Here is a 25,304-nt window from a genome sequence, read left to right on the forward strand (position 1 = left end):
GATATTTATAAACGCGCTAGAAGCCTCATTTATCAAACATGATGGATATCACTACTCACTTCTTCCTACTTCCTTCTTCCTCGCGTTATCCCGGCATTTTTGCCACGGCTCATGGGAGCCTGGGGTCCGCTTGACGTAGGCACTAGTTTTTACGAAAGCGACTGCCATCTGACCTTCCAACCCAAAGGGGAAACTAGGCCTTATTGGGATTAGTCCGGTTTCCTCACGATGTTTTCCTTCACCGAAAAGCGACTGGTAAATATCAAATGATATATTCGTACATAAGTTCCGAAAAACTCATTGGTACGAGCCGGGGTTTGAACCCGCGACTTCCGGATTGCAAGTCGCACGCTCTTACCGCTAGGCCACCAGCGCTTTTTTATCATACTCACTACATTAGTATAAAACAAAGTCGCTTCCCGCTGTCTGTCTGTCCCTATGTATGCTTAGATCTTTAAAACTACGAAACGGATTTTGATGCGGTTTTTAGGGTTCCGTAGCCAAATGGCAAAAAACGGAACCCTTATAGATTCGTCATGTCTGTCTGTCTGTCTGTCTGTCTGTCCGTCTGTCCGTCTGTCCGTCTGTCTGTCCGTCCGTATGTCACAGCCACTTTTCTCCGAAACTATAAGAACTATACTATTGAAACTTGGTAAGTAGATGTATTCTGTGAACCGCATTAAGATTTTCACACAAAAATAGAAAAAAAACGATACATTTTTGGGGTTCCCCATACTTCGAACAGAAACTCAAAAATTTTTTTTTCATCAAACCCATACGTGTGGGTTATCTATGGATAGGTCTTCAAAAATTATATTGAGGTTTCTAATATCATTTTTTTCTAAACTGAATAGTTTGCGCGAGAGACACTTCCAAAGTGGTAAAATGTGTGTCCCCCCCCCCCTGTAACTTCTAAAATAAGAGAATGATAAAACTAAAAAAAATATATGATGTACATTACCATGTAAACTTCCACCGAAAATTGGTTTGAACGAGATCTAGTAAGTAGTTTTTTTTTATACGTCATAAATCGCCTAAATACGGAACCCTTCATGGGCGAGTCCGACTCGCACTTGGCCGCTTTTAATAGATAGAGTGGTTCAAGAGGAAGGTTTATGTATAATTTGTTAACCCGTGCGAAGCCGGGGCGGGTCGCTAATTGTTATTATTTAAGTAATTGCAGCCGGATTGCAGCTGACTGTAAGATTACAGTGGTTGGTTCAAAGAAACACTGTACGCATAAAACGTTATGTAAACATTTTAACGAGAACGAGTAGGTAAATGTTACATTTAATCCCGTTTTATTGGGCAGATGTTCATTCATTACTTCACCTCATTTATTTGCACACTTTAACGAGACGTCTAATAACATTTATTCGGACGTGTCTATTTTACTTTTAAATTTTTCACTACTCTTTGAAACTTTTACTTAAATCTTTTTCTTTACATAACAAGTCGTATTTGTAAAAATAAATCACTAAAACGAAAAAAAAAAAATAGATAGTAAGTATACGGTACTTTTAGATGCCACAGACCACTTGTCAAAAACAACCAGCGCAAACTGAGTGTTTTGTTTTGTGTAACCAAATGTAAATTAATAAATATTTAATATTTGATTACTCACCTATTAAATGTCAGGTGCAGTCATGCCTCCCACGACCATTATCTAAGGAGTGGAGTGGAGAGTAAAGGATCAGTGTCAGGTGTATAGGGCTCGGACTAAAATTATAGGTTATTTATTGTATAGGTCGCTGTTTCTGGTAGGTTGGTCCCCTGGAACAAAGAAATAAATCGGTTAATACAAGATAATAATAGTAGAATAACACATTATAAGCCTATAAGGTGAGGTTGGTCGGCTAATTGGTTGCGTCAATTTTCTATTAGGTATAATTCGACGTCGAGAGAAGCGTGGTTACATGATAACAAATTTTAACATTGGAGACACCCCGCGCATAGAGTAGTTATGTAACTTATGTATATGTATATCCCGCCAGTTTACGCAGCACACTTAACTACTAATTGTTATAATAAAATAACATTGTGACATAATGAACTAAACCGGGACTTCGAGAAATTTCGTCATTTCGAGGGCTACATTGCCCCCGTGGTTTAGAAAAACGTCGAAGATCGTTATGTACAGTCAGCTGCAGAGATAGCTGACCCCCTGCAAAAAAATTATATGCAGGGGAGTGGGCCAGTTCTCCTAGCAGCTGACTGTGAGACTGTGACTAATATACATGCATTTATCAACAATATGTCTACCTGTTACTTTCTTTCGGGAGACATAAAACGTGATATGATAAGTAAACATCAGACCGCCGATATAGACGTGAAATATAATCGCAACGAGTACAGCAAGAGCGTTAGGAAATGGATCCAACACTTGTGCTTTCCCACGATGGTAATGGGTTCGATTTTCCGTAAAACAAGAGGGCCTACCGCGAACCACGTTCGACGTGTTGCCTCCCTGTCACACTTACGTACGAATTTACAAGTGCGACAGAGAGGCAACACGTCGAACGTGGTTCGCGTAAGGCCCTCTAATATTAACGTTAACGTTGTGTAATGTTAAGATACTGAGGGCCTACCGCGAACACCGAAGTTATTCCCACATCTTTCTCTTACTCCAATTAAGGGCATAATTAGAGTGACAGAAAAAGATGCTCGCAATTAGCGAACTTCGGTGTACGCGGTTGTAATTTTAATAAATCTTCTCGACCGTACCTAACGTTGACACTAAGAGTAAGGGCTCATTTAGATGCCTAGCATTTGTTCCATACTCACGCTATGGAATGTCCAATTTAGCTAGAACCCTAAATGGCGTAACAATCACGGAACGTGAGTGTACACTAATAAATTTAACTATGGACATACCGGACCAAGCTAAGGTAACTAATATAGTTTTAGGTACTGGAAAGGACAAATGTGTACAGATGTAGTGCTTAATTATTTTCCTTCGTATTTTTTCGGAAACGTTCGTATTTGTCATGCTACTTCAATCAACCTCAGTACTTTTTGTACCGATACTGATTGAAATAGCAAGACGCTTTCGTACGTTTCCGTGGTCCAAAATAAATGATTTTTAATTTTTTTTTATTTAACCCGCTTAAGTCCACTTGGAGCACTCCACTAACTCGGGGTTAACCGGTTAAACCTAGAGTTACCATGGTTACCAGTACTATTTGACACTTGGTTAATGGTTTAATCGCTTAACCCCGGGTTAGTGGGATGGTGCAAGTGGGCCTTATTCTTCAAAAACTTCATCCACATATTGTGCGCGAAGACGTAGATAATTAGGAAGATACACGCTAATTGACACTCGAGCTTAAAGCACAAACTTGGTGCTTCTGTCACCAGCTTGTCGGAACTTACGCCCCAGTTCGTTTTAGAGCACAGACTGCCTAGATAGACTCCGCAATACATGCAGTTTGCACAATAGTTTCAAGGAATAGTGACTTGATGCTTGTAGCTTTCTTAGGCCGCTTGATTCACAACTTTCACAAGTTAAAACTCTCTTACAAAAATATTTCACATAGACGCAACCTAGTAATATTTTACGTAAAAAAATCATGTTATTAAATTAAACTGATAAAACCCCAAAACCCCACAGGAAGCACAACTTTCTTTGATTGAAATACAAATACTTAAACATACAGGTTTTCATCGCGGTGTAGAGTATTATTTGACTGGCCTAAAATGAATACAGTTATTCTTTATTCTGTGAGCGGTTGCCCTCTTACATTTCTAAAAAGTAAATCAGTTTGGGGGTGCAAATTATAGGAAGAAAATATTGAAGAAACTTCGCGTAGTTAATAATGTATGAGTTGTAGAGTTGGCAAGTGATCTTTGTAATAGAAGTTCCATTATACAAAATAAATGAGCTGAGCTTTGATGAAAATTCTTAAGCGTAAGCAATTTGCTTGGAGCAATAAGTGTATAAATATAAATGGAGATGAAGATATAAAAACTTATAAAATAATAATTATATACTTACTTTTATACACACTTTTATTAACTTCACTGCGTATAAATAATTATATATGTAGGTGCTTCAAATCTTGTGATTTAAATTAATTGAATTATTATTAAATAAATAAATAAAAATTCTTTATTTCAGACTTTTGTCCATAAGTACCTATTACATACTACACAAAACTACTACGCATAGGACGGTATAGAGAATCATGCAGTATTTTGCGCCATGAGTTGTTGTTGTTTTGACAACAAACCAGCGGAGCGTGAGTCTCGCGACCTAAACGCATAAGCGCCGTGAATTTACCGGCGCTTACGACGTTTTGGTTGCGATTGTGACAATTTGTTGTTTGGTATTGGCTTCTCTATAGTAATAATATCTCAACGCTTAAATTAGAAACATTTCCGGACAATGCAATAATATGCTAAAATGGAGCTGACCTGGGGCCCGTTTCTCAAAAGCTTCTAACTTGTAATACAAGCATGTCACTTTTGGACAGCTTTTGTTAGTAAGGGATTTCCACTTGTATTACAAGTTACAAGCTTTCGAGAAACGGGCCCCGTAAGAAAACTTGTTTAATAAATAAAAAAATAAAATAAAATTTGTTTATTTCAGACCATGAGATCCATATTTTTGTTAGTTAACCAGAAAAACTTACATCCTATGTTAGTACTTACATAAAAACACTTATAACTATTGACTATTTACTACCTTAATATTACTGCGTGCAGAGAAAATGGGTTATTTAGCTCTGCTTATCACCACCTCTACCCAGTATTTCGTGAGGCGGCAGTCCAGACGTTCGGACAACGTCCTCAGGAGGCTGTTGCCACTGGTACGCCACGCGCTTCAGCAGAGACGCTATTCTTTTACGCCGAATTGCGTAAAAGTCATCCACTCGCGCCTCTGCAAACATGCCCGAGGCACTACAGTGCTTCGGCAGTTTCAACAGCATCCTCAGGACGTTGTTGTACTGAACTCTCAGCGAGTTATACGCCCTCTGTGTAAATAATAATGACCCACATATCTATACCTCGAATTCCTCGAAGAGTAAGGTACGTGAAACAAAAGCCTCAATAATGAGGTGAGTGGGTGTAATATGTCGCTGACGTCACATCCACAATGATACGATGTTCATTAGGGTTCTTTCACACTAGCGTTGCTGGCCGCGTAGCTAACGTGCCAATCGCTTACGCACCGTAGCGATCGAAACGCAACTGTCACTGTCACACTAATGTGGAAGAGTGATAGAGAGACACAAAGCATTTCGTTGTCAAAGCGATAGCGATTGTCACTTGGCTAGGTCAGCTGAACGCGTAGCCAACGTGCATTCGCTTACGCTCCGTAGCGATCGAAACGTAACTGTCACTGTCGCCCTAATACGGAAGAGTGATAAAGAGACCCATAGCGATTTGATAGCGAAGTGTAACCGATCGTCACCTTGGCTAGGTCGCCTGCTCAGCGTTTTCTCGGCGGTTCCATACTAATCGGCACGCCGCATGAAGGCGGCGTTCACGCAGCGTGTGAATTGCCGAGAAAACGCGGCGCAGAAACGCTAGTGTATAAGGGCTCTTAGGTGTAATGGCGATAACGTGTTGAATACCCTTACAGATTACTTACGATAATAAACGGTCTACGGTTTTTGTACCATGAGTACAAAAAATAGTTTGTTATACACGTATTAGTAAATAATAATGTTTGAATGCGGAGTCTACGCGACGTAGTCTGCCCTAGCTATATTGCCGTACAAGCCATACCATAAAGGTCTGCACATGGCACATACTGGTAATGAATATGACCGCTCATAAGAGCGTTATCTTAATAATTAGGGCTCATTTAGACGGCGCGCGAACTCGTATACGATTTTAGTTACATTGCGGACCATTGAGGTTACATCAATTCAGCCAACCGATCAAAAGACGCAATGTAATGAGACTCGCATGCGTGTTCTCGCACCGTCTAAATGAGTCCTTATGGCTTGGAACATACCTAATTATAATTTTATTTTAAGGTCGTTTCAGTGGATATTAATTACAGCCTGTTTCGGTTTTTACTGTCGGTGACGATTAAAGATAGGTCTCGCTGATGGGGTGCGGCTACCGATGCTTACGGATGCCTGCAATAGGTGACAGCTAATTAAGAGCTTATATAATAAGTTGTCTGACTCTAAAATAAGGCATTTACAGAACGTCACAAATCCGAAGAATTCGAAAAATCTCGGTGTAGTATGTAAACGGATTTTACATTTATTAAATATGTATATGTACATATTTAATCCTCCTCAACGTTTTCGATGACGGCGCCCTCAAATAGGTAAATGGGCGTTTTCTAAAATAAATATTGAAAACCTGATTCTTTCAAATCTCGACGTTCCTGGGCTCATTCTACTCAGAATCGACAGCATTCTCCATCCCGCCATTAAAAAAAGATGTCCCAAAATGTCCATTTCATTACGTCACGTTTTAGTACGAGAAAAATGTTCACTTGTATGGACGTGACGTAGTGGAATGTACAATTTTCATACAAATTTTTGGGACATATTTTTTTAATCATCAGAATTGAATATGCTAGTGATTCTGAGTTGAAAGAACCCAAAAACACCAGGATCTGTGAGAATCAGGTTTACGATATTTATTTTAGAAAAGGCCCAAATATTATGGACGTTGTCTGGCGTGAGCCCTAATGTGGCTGGTCAGGCCGAACTTGCTCTTATAGCTGGTCAACCAGATCTTGTCAGTAGAAAAAGGCGGCAAATAAGAAAAATGTAGGCGCGAAGGGATATCGTCCCATAGAAAATTCGAATTTCGCGCCTTTTTTAACAAGCTTTTATTAGGTCGACCTGTATGTAACTATGTAATGGAATCTAAGGTAACTAATTTAACCATCTTCCAAGGATCGTAGCGTCATGAAAATTGGCAGCTGTAGTTCTGATGACAATACAATAATATGGTACTGTCGAACTGATCTGATGATGGAGACAGGAGGTGGCCATAGGAACTCTGTGATGAAACAACGCAACCTAATTGTGTTAGGGGTTTTTAGAATTGTCTCGATGAGTATTAGTTGTCTGTCGTAAGAAAAGTACAGTCAGCGATATAAGCTTGTACCAAAAATTAAATTTTTGCCAAAAACTTATTTTACTGACAAGATTTGCTTGACCTTTAAATACTCTGTTGCACGCGTGACAATAAAGTCGGCCAGCTGCGTTGACCGTGTACTGTGTAGGAGGGCTTAGGTCTCTCTTTTCGTAACTGGCGTTTTATGTCTAAGCTTGTGAGGCGGTTATCTTCAAACATTTTGACACCGTTATGGATGGTAGAACGCCAAGATGACCTCACGCACGCACGCACGTACGCACGTAGCACGGTGTTCATAAATATCCACATACTTAACAAATAAAACCTTCTTACCTAACCATGTCTGAAAGCGCACCTTCTACCCATGTTAACATCTTGACACATTGAAGCTCAAAACCGAAAGGTTCCTAATGGAATTGACAAGTGCCAGCCCTACATCTACACCAAGCAAAAACTAACGCTACCACCTAGCAATAAAGTTGTATTTCCTTTAAACGCGTAGCCAACTTTAAGATTAATAGCTGTAAGTAAAAACCAGCTCTATCACGCCACAATAGTGTGCTGTTTACATTAAAACTGTTTCCAATTGTAAGGTTGCCAGTTTCAATCGAAAATCAAGTTTAGCTCTTAGCAATAGAGTTGGAATTTCCGTAAATGGGATGGAGAGATGCAGGATCGGGAGTACTTATCAATTATTGGCAACCCTATTTGCACCTTGATTTGATTTTCAAGTATTTTATTCATAACGTATAATTGGGGCTTCGAGTATTGAATAAAGATAAGATAAAATAAGATAATTTATTGACCATGTAATATACATTAGGAAGAGGCCGCATTCGCGTAATTATAATCTCTGTACTAAAAGAAGAATCTCTGTAAGAAAAGAGAAGAAGTTTTTCCATCCAGCAGTACTTATTACATAATATTAAAAACGGACTTTCCTAATTCAATAAGTATGTATTAACTTTTTCACCTCAGCAGCTCGAACAAGGGTACTTTGCTACTTAAAAACAGTGAGCAAAATCGCATTTTGCTCACTGAGTGAGACAAAATGAGCAAAATGCGATTTTGCTCACTCAGTGAGCAAAATGCGATTTTGCTCACTGTTTTTAAGTAGCAAAGTACCCTTGTTCGAGCTGCTGAGGTGAAAATTTAATTGTTGGTATATCTTAAGAAAACATGAGTGAATAGAGGTAAGTGATGAAGAAGGAATACATTTTTCGGGTTCTCTAATATGTTCTCACTGCTGAGGTGAAAAATGTTGTGTACTACACGAGATCAAAGTTATTTACATCTCGTGCGCTTTTGAGTCCCTTACTACGCTCAAGATTCTAAATTATTATAGAATCTTTCGCTTGCACGGGACTCAAAATAAGCACTCGAAGAAATATCAAACTTTGATCTCTTGTTGTACAAATAACTATTTCACATCACCTATTCAGAAAAGGGCTTTCGCTTCCCTGTTAGCCTGCAGCTGTCAGGAATTATCACCCTCGTGTCCAATATTTCACTTACCCCACCCCCCCCCCCTGTTGCACAATATCCTATTCTTACTTACAACAAAGACATATGTAATTCCGTGATGAATAAAGTCTAAGGAAAAAGCGTGCCTCGGAAATCAAGAAACAGTCATTATCGGATAGATGGCGCACACACCTTTGGCCTATGCTCGGCCAGATGGCGTTGACGACACCCGAAATGATATAAGAATAATAAAATCATTTATCCATATACATATGTACATTTTTTAATAGTTTTATTCATTTTCATTTTGAGTTTTAATCGTGTGTCTATATGTATAGCAGTAAATTTACTGTGACTACAAAATTTACTACAGGTTGAAAAGAGAGGACAAATATCAAACAGTGAAATGATTTATACCTTTAATATATTTCATTTGTATCGGATTACGTGATTTTACCTGCGACTGAAATGAAATCCTTAAGAAGATTATGTTATGGGTTCCTTATCCGTCGGCAGGGAACTCAGATGACCAAAAAGAGGATTACGATCCTTTTTACAAGCTATTATTTAACTTGCTATGTTCAGATGTAGCTAGCTTACTACGAGATGTATCACTAAGTATACATAGTATAAAACAAAGTCGCGCTTCCCGCTGTCTGTCTGTCCCTATGTATGCTTAGATCTTTAAAACTACGCAGCGGATTTACATGCGGTTGTTTTTAAAAGATAGAGTGATTCGAGGAAGGTTTATGTATAATTTGTTAACCCGTGTTAAGCCGGGGTGGGTCGCCAGTGTATACAAAAAGATGTCTTATACATTTGCAAACCAGAGAGAAAAAAACTTAATTTAATTATCTGCTTCATTCCACAGTTTAGCTGTGTTTATTAGGAGGTAGGTAATCGAGCCGACGAATTACCTGATAGTAAGCGACTTCCGTCGCCAATGAACACCCGTAACACCAGAGGGTTCGTAAGTCCGTTGCCGGCCTTTTTCTTAACACATTTATTGCCATCCAGCCAAACAAGACATCCGCGTCAGGACACAAAAATTTCGTCATATACAGCTGTAGTACCACGATCCCGACTATCGGGTCGTTCGGCCTGGGAACGAAATCATAAAATACCCGATAGTCGGGTTTTCGGCACTGAATGTGTTAAAGGTTTGAAGGTCGTATCGGTCCGGAACTACCGCAGGCGACATTTCATTCCATAGTTTAGCTGCCGGCCTAGCCAAGGTTACAATCGCTATCGCTTCGCCATCGAATCGCTTTGTGTCTCTCTACCACTCTTCCATATTAGTGCGACAGTGACAGTTGCGTTTTGCGTTTCGATCGCTACGGAGCGTTAGCGATTGGCTAGTTGGCTACGCGGCCTGTGCGAGACAGGAAGTTTCTGGAGAAATGCACAGTTGAGGTTAGCAGTCCATCTGAGTTGTGAGGATGGAAATGTTGTCGGGTAGAGCGATGACAGAAATAAGCGGCAGGGATTAATCCGTACCGTATAATAATAAAATATCTGGGAGACCAAGCTTTGCTCGGAAAACATATAAAAACTCAAAAATGCGCGTTTTTTCAGAGATAAAACCTAGCTAGATCGATTTTTCGCCCCCGGAAACGCCTATAAAGCAAATTTCATCGAAATCGTTAGAGCCGTTTCCGAGATCCCCGAAATATATGTATAAATAAATAAATAAACAAGAATTACACATTTAAAGGAATAAAATAAGTTTATATACGGGTACATTCTTAATAATCAAGCAGAAAGTTATCACAAAGTTTTTCTTTTTAAGATCATCAGAAACATACCGCCAACAACACAGGATAACTTAGTGAATTGCGGCCTTGAGAACAAAACATTTCCTGCAGCCCAATGAATAAACGGATCTGAAAATAATAATGTTCTGTCGAAGCGGATTGAGCTCGTAAAAGAAGATTCCACTGTTATTCCTGTTTACGGGCATATTGTCTCAACAAAAACCAATTTACACATGGTCCTCGTAGAGAAGAAGACAGATAAACCGACTAAGAGTCACAAGAACTTAGAAACTGAAAAGAGCAAGTAGTAATTTTGCGAGTGTAACTTCTCATCGGCAGGTCAGCGCCCTCATGCTGGAAGAGTCAGGCGTAGACGTATGGGGCGCATTGCGCGCGCTCCAATGCCGAGCGCCTTTGGTGCCCTCACGCCAAAAGAGTCGGGCGAAGCTCCATGTGTACTTATAGGGCGCTCTGCGCGCTCCATTGCGGGGCGAGTGGTTAGATCATTTTCCCAAAATCATAATTTACCTGTAGCATAATTTCTATTCGCATTTTTTCCTATTCTTAATTTACATCAGAAACATACCGCCAACAACACAAGATATCTTAGTGAATTACAGCCTTGAGAACAAAACAGATTTCCCGCAGCCCAATGAATAAACGGATCTGAAAATAATAATGTTCAGTCGAAGCGGATTGAGCTCGTAAAATGCCGAGCGCCTTTGGTGCCCTCACGCCAAAAGAGTCGGGCGAAGCTCCATGTGTACTTATAGGGCGCTCTCCGCGCTCCATTGCGGGGCGCCGGCATTATGCTGAGTGGGGGTCCTATTTTAGCGTCCAATGTTTTTTTATGCCTTTATGTCTTCATTTCTATATGTAATATGTTGTGGCGTTAAATAAATGTATTTTCTTTCTTTCTTTCAATAGGACACTTGTGCTTATCTTTCAACTCTGTGGTGAGAGGATATATTTTCTCAATAACATTCGGAATCAGAAAAAAACACTTTTTAGTTTTTAACTTTTAAATTTACTCAAGATAAATGATGAGATGTTGTCAATATCCAAAATCAATCGTCATGGGACTTGAGGTCAAATAATACTGGTCTTAAGTAGGTATGTACAGTAAGTGATCAGAATACAACTGTTTATTGCCTTTAGGGGTTCTCGGGCTGCCGTTTGAGCCGCTAATTCTGTTATTTCGTTGAATTATTGATGGCGTATTTGATTTGGATGTGTCAGGGTTTTTGCCGCGTAAGTAAGTAAGTACATTGATTCTTTTCCGTATTTTATTTACCTTAGCGGGCTGTGCAGGTATTTCCTTTAGCTAAATTAAATAGTTTAACAGCTGTCATAAAATCAAAATAGAAAACACAAAAAGTCGTGACGTTTTTGCGCTTAATTCTTAGTACAGTCCATTTCTTTACAAGCCAAAGCCTAAAAATATATTTACATGGTTCTACAACACTGACAGTAAGGTAGTGTAGGTACCTAATATTTTTAGAACGTTCGCTTGTCAAAATGTTAGTGAACTCGACTGTAAGTATACTGCCCTAATTGTTGTGATGTGACATTTGTAGGCACAGACAGAACCCTCAATTGTTTTATCCCTTATCTTATTGTCCCATCTGTGGTTCTCCGCGTAGGTACTACTAATATAATGTCGCTTTACTTGTCTTATTTGCATTATCGAGCCGTCCCTCTATCTACCTTCTATATCATGCAAATCCTTTGATACAATCGTAATCGGTCTGAATACCTACTGCCGGTCTGTAACCTTGGCTAGGCTTCGACTCGCTATCGCTTCGACAACGAAACGCTTTGTCTCTCTCTATCACTCTTTCATATTAGTGCGACAGTGACAGTTGCGTTTCGATCGCTACGGAGCGTAATTCGTAAGCTATTGGCATGTTGGCTTTGCGGCCTGTTCTTTGTTTGACTTCGTTTTATAACAATACTAGTTGTTGCCCACGACTTTGTTCGCGTAGAAATTTATACTGGCTCTAATATCGTGTCTTTCTACGAAGTTTTTAGACCCTCACTAAAAAACAATCATGACACAAACTTTCAGTTCTTTTCACTACTACAGGAAACGCCTTTGGAGATCAATTTTCAAAAACGGTAGAATATTTTTTTTGTTTTCTAATATTTTGCCTCTACGAAGTTTCAAGTCCCTTTTTTCATTTTTTCAATAAAAAGATATTTCCTGGTGGAAACTTATCATTTCCATGCATTGTTTAAGTTTTAATAGCATTTTCTATGAACGATTGTCTCTTAGGCCTTCTAAACTACATTGTACAGTTACGAATACGTGCAAGTTTCTTCGGCAACTTCCATTACAAGGGGCTGTCAATAACCTGTCATGGCAAGTGGGCGGTTATGTTAATTTTGTAATTTCGGGTCCGACGCTTAATTTCTGTCAATTCTGCGGGCATCGTTACAAGGGTTCGGAAACTGGGATATTACCGTAAACCGGGGTGACTTTCAAATGCAGGGGCGACTTCGATATTTCAGTTTTTCAGCCGTTACATATTTTTATTCGGATTTTTTCGTAGTAGGTAAACAAGTATGTATAATAATCTAACTTGTTACACGAACAGTTCGAGAAAATAATGAATAATGATAATTTAGTGGCAGTTTTAAAACTATCAACGTATCCCCAAAATTTCCTAAAGTCACCTCGTTTTACGGTATGTAATGTTTAACACAATTGTATACAGGATTCGTTTGTTGACACATCCAAAGTTAAGGGCCACAGAACAAGTTAGAACGGCGATGCGAGCAGGGTACGTGTCGCCGCCGGTTTTGAGCAAACGCTCGCATAAACATGCCTTTTGCGCCACATAACCTTCAGATTAAGAAGCCAGACATCAAATCTGTCTAAAGGAGGCGTATCCATTCACCACGCACACAAGGCGCTAGCTAGTTTGTTATTACCACCGTTGCGCGAGTGTTAGTAAATGTGGAGAGAAACGAGCGGCGACACCGGTTCCGATACTAACTGCGCGCGATAGCCATTCTAACCTCTTTAATATGTTCTGTGTTAAGGGCTATAAAGGCTAATTTCCTGGTCGAATCTTTATCCACATAAAGGGGTAGGTTACCTTCTTTTCGATTAAATTACGTATAGGGTCATTGCGCAAGTTTCCGTCCAAGCTCTAGTTTTCGTCCACTTGATGGATTAGCAAGTAAGTTAAATAAGTTATTTTCTTATTAGTTTGCTACTTGCGAAATATCATTTTTATATAGATAGATATATGTATTGCTTTGACATGAAGGATTGCAATACGTACCTACAAAGGATCATGGGCTTATCCTCCTCCTCCTCAATACTTATGAAACCTATGCCAAATGATGACTTCAATGCTATCATTTATTTCATACTATGACAGTTAAGTCTAAGTCGCGGGCCAACATGGTCTTTTGTGTCGGTGGATTAAAACCCACTAGTCTACCTCGACCTAAGAACTTCATCTAGACGATTTAATTGTAGATATTTAATATTGTAGGTAGGTAGACACCTATATAATACCTATGTTATTTTTTGATTAATATAAATACAATGATAATAAAATGCATAACGTGTCGTTTTCTTTCTATTATAATAAAACATAGGTACTATGGTGAAACCGTTGCCGTACTGGGTTCTATTTATATAAAAAAGACCATGTTGGCCCGCGACTTCGACTTAACTGTCATAGTATGAAATAAATGATAGCATTGAAGCTATCATTTGGCATAGGTTTCATAAGTATTGAGGATATGGACCAAAATTACTCATTGTCCTTTATGCAGCAATGAAGGTTTATATTAAATTTTCGTCAAGTGGACGAAAACTAGAGCTGGACGAAATCTAATGCAGCTACTACCCTACGCACACAAAACTCAACGAATAAATATTATTGGGCAATCTTACACAAACCAACCTAGTCCCAAAGTAAGCTAAATAAGTTAGTCTTGTGTTGTTTGTATACTAGGCGAGTACACAAAAATTTAAAAATAAACCGTAATAACTTAATTTAATTTCTTTCTTAAACACTGCCTTCAAAAAACCAACCCACTGAAAAGCATAAAATATTTTTTTTTTATATACTCCACCCCTATCCTTGTCCAGTCCTTATCCCGCCCTAAAGCTAATATCGGCCAAAAAGTAATTAATATCTAATAATGAGCAAATTAAAGATGGTCAAGCAGATCTTGTCAGTAGAAAAAAGCGCGAAATTCAAATTTTCTATGGGACGATATCCCTTCGCGCCTACATTTTTCAAATTTGCCGCCTTTTTCTACTGTCAAGATCTGCTTGACCATCTATAATAACCATCCGGACAATTTTTTAAGTCGGTGCCAGACGATTGTTATCTTGGCTAGGTTTCCCGAGGGGCTTCAGTGTTATCCAGATAGAGTAGAAACTCATCTGTATAACACTGTAGCCTCGTTTTGGCTCAGTGGCGAGAAGCAGTGAACCGATAATGGGTGTTTAGTCTGTCTGCGTACTGAAGTAACACTGTCTGCGCTTATAATTCGTATTTTAATTAGATGGAGGAATGGAAATTACCAATGGGAAAAGCTTGTCTCATACAATTTAAAGTAGGTACTGAAACAGGATAATGTATGTATGTATGTAATGTATGTATGTATATACTTTATTGCACATGGTAACAAAAACACGAGAAACATAGTTACAGAGTAAATTAAATACAACAAAGGCGAACTTATCCCTGTATAGGATCTCTTCCAGTTAACCTTATGTAGTGTAACTGTACTAAAATTCACAGAAATAGGTTCAATAATACCATAGAGAAATATAAATAAAGAAAGAGTGGTAACTCCATACATCAGTTTTCTTACTAAAACGCGAGTTATTTCGTAGTCGATATCTAGCGTCAAGTAGCGGACATCATCAGTTCCGCTAGTTGACAATAGATGTAGCGGCAAACAAAAACTCAAATGCTCGACAATGTTTAGCTAATATTATAACCGGATTAAACAGAACACTATTTTCAACTCCTTCTGCTTATAATATTAGTTGTTAATTGTTTTAGTAGTACATTTTTCGTCAGTAGCGAAACTTATGACATCTGGTGTCAAGTAGCAGTACTGATAGTTCCACTACCTTGACGTTAGATGTCGACTACCAAATGACTCGCGTTTTAGTAAGAAAACTGATGTATGGACCACTCTTTCTTTACTTATATTTCTCTATGATAAAACAGATTTGTTATTTCATAACACAACGATTTTTGGCCTCCACCCACCCACACATATATGAAAGGTTAAGGATAGATTAAGATCTATCCTGTCATCCATGTATTAGGTAGGGTTACGTCAGCCTAGCTATAATTTGCATGACTGGGTACGAAGCGGTGAACCGATGAAAGCTGTTGCGTCTGGTCTGGTCTCGCAGAGCGAATAGCAGACAGACGTACAGACAGTATTTGCAGACATATTGAGCCAAGTAAATATGTTAAGCAATAAATGGAAGGTACCTATTTCAATGATATGTCGAAATATCTAAACGCAAACTTTGAAAACATAACAACTTGACAATTATCACAATGCTTTTTTTTTCTTTGTTTTTTTTTTGTTAAGTACTACATAGTAGTAGTAGGTAGTAGCTAGTAGCACCGCCCACAATTTCTCTGCTTTTCCTTAAGATTGACTGGTAGAGAATGCCTTTCGGCATTAAGTTTGTTTGTACGATAAGTTTTCTTTTGTGGCAATATGAAAATACCAGGCATGACGTGTCAAAAGTGACAGCCAATTAGTCACTTTTCACACTGACAGATAAATATCATATCGGAAACAGATCGAATAACTAAAACTCGCATTGGCCTATAGTTTATTAGTTTCAATTATTTCTAGAATATCATTTGATATTTACCAGTCGCTTTTCGGCGAAGGAAAATATCGTGCGGAAACCGGACTAATCCCAATAAGGCCTAATAGTTTCCCCTCTGGGTTGGAAGGTCAGATGACAGTCGCTTTCGTAAAAACTAGTGCCCACGCCAATTCCTGGGATTAGTTGCAAACGGATTATTTCTAGAATATGTAGGTACCTACATAGATAGGTATAGGTAGATAGGTAGATATTTCTACTGGAGCATAGGTAGATAATTTTACAAACAGCGAGTACTTTTAACGAAGTAAAACCTTTTCAAGACCTTACATTATTGGGGACTCGGAGAATGTTTACCATTTGTTTGTAAAATAAAACGAAGCTGATTAGGTAAACAAGGAAAATTGTCACCATGGCGATGATTTTCAAAGAGAAAGTTACACTTGTTTTTCTTTATATTGGCTCAATAATATGCGAAACACGAGGAACCCTGCATATATCTGTAAATAAATTCAAGGATGGTAAATAAAATCTGATCTGATCTGTGTAAGATTGACCCCAAAAATATTTATTTAAGTAAAAATCACAGATATAGGAAGGAAGGTAAAAATACTTAAATAAATATTTTAGCCGGGGCGGGTCGCTAGTAAAAACTAGCGACCCGCCCCGGCTTCGCACGGGTTAACAAATTATACATAAACCTTCCTCTTGAATCACTCTATCTATTAAAAACCGCAGCGCATCAAAATACGTTGCGTAGTTTTAAAGATCTAAGCATACATAGGGACGGACAGACAGCAGGAAGCGACTTTGTTATACATATCTGTGAAGTTTTTTAACTCTAATTTTTCAGTGTAGGGAGTTTATTAAGGAGTTTATGATAAAGGGAAGCCTCTACCCATCAAAGGGAGGTATTTACTTAAGGTCAATGTGGCTAATTCACCAGCGTGGTTAGTCCACGAGCGTATATTTCTTTTCGTAGGAAAAAAACGCATTTGTTTTTGATTCCCGAAACTAAAGGCATTGCTGCTTTGTCGATGAAATTATCAATTTTTTTCATTGTTCGAGAAAAACGCTCGTAGACGGAATAGTCCCTATGACGGAATTAGCCACATTGGTCTTAAACGGATACCTAATAGTTAGTTAAGATAGGTACTTGTACTAAAAAAGTAATAGAGACTAAATCCCTCTACACTACATTCTTTCATTGACTTAGAATGCAATTTATAGGACTCAGTAGCATTCTAAAAAGTAAATCGATTTACATCAGGAGTAAAATATCTACATGCGTATGTCGAGATCCCAAAAAATGGGAACACGAGTGATTTACTATCGACGCGTTTCCGTATTTTATCGGCTAAAGTGGATATCATTTTTCTCAAGACGGCTTGTCAAGGAAATAAAGAGCGATAACTCAAAACTTGTACAACATGCCCTGGTCTCCCCTTGTCGTTTAAAAGGAAAAACTTTGCTAATATCGTTAGGTGACGTGTGAAGTTTTAAATTTATTATGACAGAGCCCGTACCATGAGTCACTGACAGTGTCAAAACTAACATTTACGCTATCGAGAACGTAATTTAGGTACTTTCTATACATCTCGTTTGCACTAAATATGCGAGTACGAGCGAGATGTATAGAAAGTAAATTACGTTCTCGACAGCGTTTATGTCAGTGCCAAACTGATGGTAGCCGTACTTTACTAGGTCATTTTCGTTGGTTACATTAAATACCTAGGTAGGTACATATGGAGATGGACGATTATTACATAAATATCCATACATACAACTAAGAGAGTGCGGATAGATTAGATTAGATTAGATTTATTTATTTCACAACATATGATTACAGTACAAATTACATTAATATCAATTTATAAGAATCTAGAGATCTCTGTATATTGTGATCGTCAGAAATACATTTAAATAATAGCAAGATAATCCAAATAAATTCATAATATAAAAAAAAATATATACAGGGTGTCTCCTGTAACAGGAGCAATAAATTAAACTGTAGGCTGTACTCCTCAAACTGACCAACATTTGTTCAGCAACTTTTAGAAATAACTTATTTTTTTATTTTTATTACACTTTAAAGTTTATTCTAAGACGCAATGTATTGCTGTTATGTTTAAAGCGTGACAGGGAATGTCAAACACACCGATGCGCGTACATTGGAGGCAATATTTATTTTGTATGGAAAAGAGGAAGACTAAAGGATTCATAATTCTTAAAAGTTGTTTAACAAAAGTTTTATAGTTTGAGGAGTACTTATATAACATATGTTTTAATTATTTGCTCATGTTACAGCCAACACCCACACCCAACATATACAACTGTGGTCCGGAAAACATGAGTTCATACTGAGGTTTATTTATCGTCTTCTGCAAAATAACGAAAAAGCTATTGTACAATAGCTTATTCGTTATTTTGCTGTCGTTTCCTATTTTCCAACAACAAGTAATATTAAACTGTTTATACGACAACGGTTTCACTCACTTGAATTCCGAAGGGCCCGAAACATGTCGCCAATAGCGACTAAAAATTCAAGTGAGTGAAACCGTTGTTGTCGTATAAACAGTTTAAAATATGTCTCACGAAAGTTTAATATCGATGAACAAGTAATATTTGTATTACACTGTATATATTTGCGGGATATCCTTCCGTCCTATCCCACTCTGTACCTATACCTATACCTACGTGATGTAATTAAGGAAGATTATTATCCCAAATAATCTGCGACCTCAATTTTGCCGGCCTTTGTGCCATACATTGTTAGTTATCAACATATATCACAATAGGTGCTGTAAGAGTAGGGTAACCAGGTATTTGAAAAGCTTGGATAGAATCCGTGCGGTGAAAAAAAATCTAAAAAAGCGGCCAAGTGCGAGTCGGACTCGCCCATGAAGGGTTCCGTATTTAGGGGATTTATGACGTATTAAAAAAAACTACTTACTAGATCTCGTTCAAACCAATTTTCGGTGGAAGTTTGCATGGTAATGTACTTCATATATTTTTTTTTGTTTTATCATTCTCCTATTTTAGAAGTTACAGGGGGGGGGACACATTTTACCACTTTGGAAGTGTCTTTCGCGCAAACTATTCAGTTTAGAAAAAAAAGAATCTAGGAAAGCTTAATTAATATCATTTTTGAAGACCTATCCATAGATACCCCATAAGTATGGGTTTGATGAAAAAAAAATTTTTGAGTTTCAGTTCTAAGTATGGGGAACCCCCAAAATTTATTGTTTTTTTTTTTCTATTTTTGTGTGAAAATCTTAATGCGGTTCACAGAATACATCTACTTACCAAGTTTCAACAGTATAGTTCTTATAGTTTCGGAAAAAAGTGGCTGTGACATACGGACGGACAGACAGACGGACAGACGGACAGACAGACAGACAGACAGACAGACAGACAGACATGACGAATCCATAAGGGTTCCGTTTTCTGCCATTTGGCTACGGAACCCTAAAAAGGAGTAGATAGGAGTACCTATAAAAGTATGTTGAAAACACATTAACTCACATTTATAGACGGGTCTAACGCGATTCAATTACCTTTATTTACCTTTATTTGGGACATCAGTTAGCCGCGACCACGACCAGTGAAACCTGTGTCGAAACGTCGGTAAATAAAGGTAATTGAATAAATTTCGCGTTAGACCCGTCTATAAATGTGAGTTAATATGTGTTCAAAATGCGATAATTTTAAATATTATATGTTGAAAAGTTGAAAAACGCATAGTTGAGGTCTCTCAACCGTCTAATTGGTGAAGATGGGGTCGCCTAGAGCGATGGCAGAAAAAAGCAAAAGGGATTAATCCAATGAGGCAGATCCTCTAACGTGCACGGTCTCTATAACGTGAGACCTTCTTGTCGCATTCCTGACAAAAGTGACAAATAATCAATATTTCTAATATGTCCGGAAAACTCCAGAAATCTGGTGACCCTAGGTGGTCGGGTAAAGGTCGCTCAGGCGCTCAATCCATCAGCGATCCAATTCGGTATATATACATACATATATAGATATTATACATACACTGTCGACAGAGGGTTAAAATACTTGTTGATTGATAGTATGGTAATAAATACAGTGTTGGTTGCCCGGGAGAGTTTTTAGTTTAGGTATAAATTCTGTGTCGAGATTTGAATCTCTCATCTTAGCTTTTATCCCGGTTGCGATTGCATCGGAGCCTAGGGTCCACTGGCATAGTAGTTTAATATAGTACCTAATCCCTACAAACTTATAAATGGGGCATTATGTATGAAAAGGGACCTTATTGTCGATGGCGCTTACGCCGCACAGCGTCGCGCGGCATTGTATTATTTATATCGGAGCATCGTTAATAATGGCGTAACCGCCATCTACAATAAGGTCCCTTTTCATAGATAACGTCACAAATATGAAAGTACCCAACTCTGTCTGTCTGTCTCGTACGGTACAGTCACCTGTAATAATATGTTACTCTTCGAAGGCCGCAAAAAAATGTGACATGCTCTTATGGCTCTACAAAAAAGATCTTGTGAGATATTTTTGCGGCCTACGTTGTATAACATATTATTGCAGGTGACTGTACCTCTTCACACTTACATCACTGAGCCGATTAAGATGAAATTTGGCACGTCTAAAGTGTCACCTTTAGCATTTTAGTTAAAGAAATGAGTTTAAAAATTCCTAATCCCTATTTCACTTCACAACCACCCAAAAATAATGAATACTGCGTAAAGTAAAACAATTACCATTTACATAATAATATTAAAATTTAATAATTCACCTTGCGACTGCGCCAGTTAATCGCAATTATTAATAATGTTAAATAACCTTAATTATTAATAATGTTAATTTACAAGCAGAGTCTGGCACCGAGCGGTTAATTTAAGATAATTTATTCTGAATAAAATCACGTTATATTCGGTGAAGTTAAATTTACAGATATAATTGTGACAATCCATATCGAAAGGGACCATCGGTCGGCGGTCGGCGCATACGTCGCGTAGTAGGTACCGCATAGTATTGGCGCGCGATAATAATATAATATAAGCGCCGACTGCCGTAACACGCTGACTACGAAATTGCGCGAGTGGCAAGACTATAAGGGTCTCCCCATACTTATCGACGCGGATTCGGCGAAAGCCGATAGTAAACAGCATAAACAGGTAAGGTTCGGTTCGGCTCCGTTCGGCCGACGATAAGTTTGGGGAGACCCTAAGCGGGCCACTCATCACACACCTACCGCAGGGGCAATACCGGTCGCACGGCGCGGCAGGTGTGTGAGTGGCCCGCTATACATACAACGTAAATAAAATTTGCAATCAGGGATAGATTTGCATGAAAATCGAAAATTGGCATTTTGTTATCTGCCTCTCTATCACTCTTTCATACTCCAGTAATAGAGGCAAAAAAAGAACGAAAAAATGGTTCACGGCAGTTCCTCGAATCATTCAGATCATTCTCATTCTTTCCGTTCCTTCAGAACGTAAGTTAACGCAGCAGGTCCCCATTAAAAATGTACGCGCTTTCCGCCCACGGCCCCGCCGCGCCGACGGACGCTTTGTCAAACGTCAATGGAACAATTAAAAAAAGTATCCGAGTTTGTGCTCTTTGCCTTTGGAGGAAAACGGAAGTTTTAGGGAAATTAATTATGGACTATGATGTAGCCTGTTTCATACTAATTGAAGTGAAAACTGCTTTAGCGGCGCTGGGCACTTTTTGAGGTGGGGAAAAAATGATAAACTCGAGACAGCAAAAGGCGATCACGTGACCGTAAGATTTAGAGGGCCACTCATTTAGATGGCATTTAAATTAATAAAGAAAAACTCAATGACATTACATGAAAAAGGTTCTAATCTTGTACGGGCTGAAATACGAGAATCTCACAGTTATAGCTGGTCAACAAAATCTTGTCAGTAAAAAAGGCGCGAAATTCAAATTTTCTATGGGACGATATCCCTTCGCGCCTACATTTTTCAAATTTGCCGCCTTTTTCTACTGTCAAGATCTGGTTGACCAAGTATACATTCTAACTTTATATCACTCAAATATAATTCAATAAAGCTACATCTTGACATATCTTGATGAAATCGCTAATAAAAGTGAACTCTAGTACTGGTGAATAAAACCCAAAATATCATGACCAAATATATTTAGATGCGAGGTCTGCAAGGTAACTTTACAATTTCTATTCGAATTTTAAACAATTAACGCAACAAATTTGAATTTCGAATTTTTAACAAGCTCACTGACCAGCAATTTCGGAACTAAAGTTTTTCAATAGAAAGGAGGATGGGTCAATTAGACATAGTGCTGCAGACACTAGTCATTGAGTTTTCACTTCTGTCGGCACTCCCGGAGAGCAACCCGTTGTTTTTTTTTAAATATGGATAAAGTCGATGCCAACTATAGGTCGGTTTTTTTAGCATTAGAAAAAGACTACGCGATCTTGACTAACGCTCCGGTCAATGACATTGATGCCTCAAGGAGGTTTGTTCACTGGTTGTGCTAGTAGCGTCCCTACGCAGAGTTTTGCGTAATATTTCCTATTATTATTTTCTAAGGAAGTAAAATGCTTATGTAACTATTAACCCCTCGGAGCTTTCTATAGCATTGCGTTTAAATATTCATAAATTTCATAATTCAGAACAGCGTAAACGTGACTGAATAAGATTTCAACTTTCAAAAACGACATAAACATCAAATTAGATAACATTTGTCAACTCTATATTCTTCCTCATTAGGTTGCCTTTTTAATGCGTACAAAACTGTAGATAAGTAATTTTTAAAAATATCATATGTGCCAATTAAAGCAAAATAAAAATCAGCTATAAATTCTTTCTCATTAGGTTGCTTTTTCAACGTTTTACAAAATTGTACGTAAGGCAACGGAAAGTCTTTTGGTCGGATTCCAGTTTGTTTAGTTAGACCAAACTTCGCAACTGTTTGAAACTCCGAAGAGTTGCGAAGCATTTGAATAAGGGTTTCTTCATTTTTAAGTAAATTGCCCTCACTTCGCCTAATTTCACGGGTTAAAGATTAGACTACCATCGATAGACACCACAGGTCTAGAATCCAAGACGAGCAATGCGAAAAGCAAGGACACTAAAGTGTTATTCTATGGAACTTGCTAACTAATATGTAAACAAAACGGCATATTGAAATTGTCTCTGAATGATGAATTTACTAGTGACTTTTGTTTACATATTTAGCAAGTTCCATAGAATTGCACTACCTACCATTTCTCGAAGCATTTGGTCGTTTCTTGAACTTGGGTTTGAAAAATGACAATGCGCTTACTGCTGCGTTCAGCGCGTAAATCAATATATACAATATACGGTGTATTTGGTACGGGTGATTTAAAATGTCATTTTTCCTATATTCCGTTGATCGCATGCGTTCAACGCTGCGTTGATCGCATTTTATATAACAACCGCGTGCTTAACTGAAAAGAGAGGTTGCGCTCTTATACTAGGTACATAAATGAGTATGAGCACATTGGCGCTAATATATCGTGCAGGTGACCTCAAGACGTTTTATAGCCATACTCCATCTAGTGATAAGTGATCTGTGAGTAAAGGAAATGGAACTTGAGATCCGGACGTGACAACGTTGACTTTCAAAATTTGCCGACAGTTCGAAAATTATTTAGAATTTAGATTATTTAGGTGAACAAAATAATGTTGTGATCTAAATATTTTAAGAGAAAACCTTCTATCTGTGGAAACTTTTAAATTGCTCACTGTCTCTGTTATTTCCTGACTTGTTGTCTATAAAGCTGTAATTTTTCCAAAAAAAGAAAAATATATCCTTATAAACTTTTTGTCAACGTATTTAGCCAACCTGTATGACGCAGGACTTTAAATAATAAGGCCTATCACTCCTAGCGGATTAGCTTAAGCATTAAAATCCTAATCCAAATAATCCAAGAGTCCAAGGCACGAAAAAAAGACGAATGCCTTAAGGAATATGGCTCCCGGGTCGAATTCCACGGGCGGTAAAATTATAGAATAAATCGGCCAGCTTCTCACTCCGATTTTCTGTGCGAGTGAGAATTAACGTTAGTATAATCTATTTGTAATTAATTGATAAAAATCTCCTGCGATTTGAGAATTCATTCCATTCGTTATCTCGCGCCGTAAGATTCGTTCAGGGGCCTTACCATGATGTCCTTAATGCGATTCAGTTTAGGACCTAAAACTGAGCCTCGAAAGGACCGAGCTATATGAAATAGCTCCGTCCTTTAGCGATTCAGTTTAAGTCCTAAACAGAATCGCAATAAGGAAATCATGGTAAGGCCCAAGTTTTTGTTAAGTGTGATTTTGTATGGGATTTCGAGTTTCCAAAACGTCCCGCTTGGCACTTGGGCAAAAATAGACATAACGCAAACGCGAACGCTCACGCTATCGAATGATAATATTTTATTTATTGAGTTTTTCTGAACGTATAAAAAGCTAATACGCATTGCGATCGTCCCAATTACCTCAAATGAGGCTGTAAATGTAAGATTGCCTCCTCAACAATACCGGTGGTGTGTACGTCAGCAGCAGAAGTTGCTAAGCGGGCGAGGTGTTCAAATTAATCTTGACGCGACTTTATTGTTAAAGGAATAAGAGCGTGTCAAGGTAATTTTGTACACCTCACCCGCTTACCAACTTCTGCTGCTGACTGTACTTACGTACCGGTAATATCCAGAGATCAAAGCATTCGAAGATAAAATGAATACCGTATTTACATATAGATAGCGCACGTGAGGTGAGATCATGTGTTATAGAAAAATTGACATTGCTGTTATTTCGACACTTTTTAGGGTCCCGCACCAAAAAGGTACAAAAATAGGCCGAATATGATCACATGATTTCGCCGACCCCTTTGAGATAATCTCTCAGAATCTGTTTGTATTCAATTATAAGTCAATTACTTACAGAACCTCCGTTTCGCAATAACCGGTTACCCAATAGCTCCAAAATTTAATGCACAGCCGTTCGGTCCATCGGACAATCTGCTCCCAAACCAAAATGACATAAGCGGTAGGCAAGTCGTATAACTATAGGTTGTTTTGTTCTAAACAACGCTTGTAAGTCCAAAGGGCGTAAGAGGCGGGGGAATTGTATGACTACACGTCGTTTTACACACCAAATGAGGTGTGTCGACGATCAAAGGATTGTACGTGTTAATACGTGTATGTACAGTATGTACATGCACGGTTCGAA

At 38.3% G+C, this 25,304-nt stretch overlaps 1 protein-coding gene across 1 annotated transcript in view; it reads right to left on the minus strand.

Annotated features, from left to right (window-relative positions):
* Positions 1–25,304, minus strand: part of LOC134658393 (muscle calcium channel subunit alpha-1-like) — a 126,911-nt gene that overhangs the window by 86,778 nt on the left and 14,829 nt on the right. Inside the window, exon 2 of the mRNA XM_063514077.1 lies at positions 1,625–1,773. The gene's annotated coding sequence lies outside the window, so the exon portion shown is untranslated. The remainder of the gene's footprint in view (positions 1–1,624; positions 1,774–25,304) is intronic.

Source organism: Cydia amplana, chromosome 22 (genome assembly GCF_948474715.1).
Source record: "Cydia amplana chromosome 22, ilCydAmpl1.1, whole genome shotgun sequence".
Taxonomy (NCBI): domain Eukaryota; kingdom Metazoa; phylum Arthropoda; class Insecta; order Lepidoptera; family Tortricidae; genus Cydia; species Cydia amplana.